Raw genomic sequence first — 1692 nt, 5'->3', positions numbered from 1 at the left:
CGGTTCATCTTGTTGCTCAGATTAGGTAATTTCGTCCACTAACTTTTTGTTTGTTTCTTATCTTTTTCAAAACCACCTAACTACTTCTCCCTCTCTAATTTTCGAAAATATCTCATCCTTTTTCAAAATTCTTTTTAAATTAACTAATTGTTTTAAATTTTAATTTTAATTATATCTTATCTTTAATTTTCGAAAATCATTAGCTACTTTTTCAAAATTATTTTCGAATTCTCCCTCTCTTCTCTTCTTCTATTTATTTATTTATTTACTAACACTTCTCTTCACCTCTCTTCATCTCCAATCACTGCCTCTATCCTCACCCTTGTGATTGGATTCTCCACTTTTATTCCTTTCTTCTTCTACTAATAATAAGGATCCTCTTTGTCCAGATATAGAGGATTCTTCTTCCTTTTCTTTTTCTCTTCTCTTTCATATGAGCAGGAACAAGGAAAAAGACACTCTTGTTGAAACTGATCCTGAACCTGAAAGGGCTCTGAAGAGGTAACTAAGAGAAGCTAAATTACAACAATCCAGAGACAACCTTTCTGAAATTTTTGAACAAGAGAAGGAGATGGCAGCCGAACCCAACAACAATAATGCAAGGAGGATGCTGGGTGATTTTACTAAACCAACATCCAAGTTTGATGGAAGAAGCATCTCAATTCCTGCCATTGGAGCAAACAATTTTGAGCTGAAACCTCAATTAGTTGCTCTAATACAACAAAACTGCAAGTTTCATGGACTTCCATCTGAAGATCCTTACCAGTTTTTAACTGAGTTCTTGCAGATTTGTGAGACTGTAAAGACGAATGGAGTAGATCCTGAAGTCTACAGGCTCATGCTTTTCCCTTTTGCTGTAAGAGACAGAGCTAGAACATGGTTTGACTCACAACCTAAAGATAGCCTGGACTCCTGGGATAAGCTGGTCACGGCCTTCTTGGATAAATTCTTTCCTCCTCAAAAGTTGAGCAAGCTTAGAGTAGATATTCATACCTTCAAGTAAAAAGATGGTGAATTCCTCTATGAAGCTTGGGAAAGATACAAGCAGATGACCAAAAAGTGTCCTTCTGACATGTTTTCAGAATGGACCATATTATATATATTCTATTATGGTCTATTTGAGTTTTCCAAATATCATTGGACCATTCTGCAGGTGGATCCATTCACCTAAAGAAAACGCCTGCAGAAGCTCAAGAACTTATTGACATGGTTGCAAATAACCAATTCATGTACACTTCTGAGAGGAATTTCGTGAATAATGGGACGCCTCAGAGGAATGGAGTTCTTGAAATTGATGCTCTGAATGCCATATTGGCTCAGAACAAAGTGTTGACTAAACAAGTCAACATGATCTCTCAAAGTCTGAATGGATGGCAAAATGCATCCAACAGTACTAAAGAGGCGGCTTCTGAAGAAGCTTATGATCATGAGAACCCTGCAATAGCAGATGTAAATTACATGGGTGAACCTTATGGGAACACCTATAATTCATCATGGAAAAATCATCTAAATTTCTCATGGAAGGATCAACAAAAGTCTCAACAAGGCTTTAATAATGGTGGAAGAAACAGGCTAAGCAATAACAAGCCTTTTCCATTATCTTCTTAGCAACAGACAGAGAATTCTGAACAGAGCTCCTCTAACTTATCAAACATAGTCTCTGATCTGTCTAAGGCCACTTTAAGTTTCATG

At 36.8% G+C, this 1692-nt stretch overlaps 1 non-coding gene across 1 annotated transcript; it reads right to left on the bottom strand.

Annotated features, from left to right (window-relative positions):
• Positions 1-970: 970 nt before the first annotated feature.
• Positions 971-1074, bottom strand: LOC130932262 (small nucleolar RNA R71). Its single transcript, XR_009067420.1, has one exon. It is a non-coding gene; the product is annotated as a small nucleolar RNA R71 (small nucleolar RNA).
• Between the last annotated feature and the right edge of the window lie 618 nt (positions 1075-1692).

This window comes from Arachis stenosperma, chromosome 5 (genome assembly GCF_014773155.1).
Source record: "Arachis stenosperma cultivar V10309 chromosome 5, arast.V10309.gnm1.PFL2, whole genome shotgun sequence".
Lineage (NCBI taxonomy): Eukaryota > Viridiplantae > Streptophyta > Magnoliopsida > Fabales > Fabaceae > Arachis > Arachis stenosperma.
This window is presented reverse-complemented; position numbering and strand designations above follow the sequence as displayed.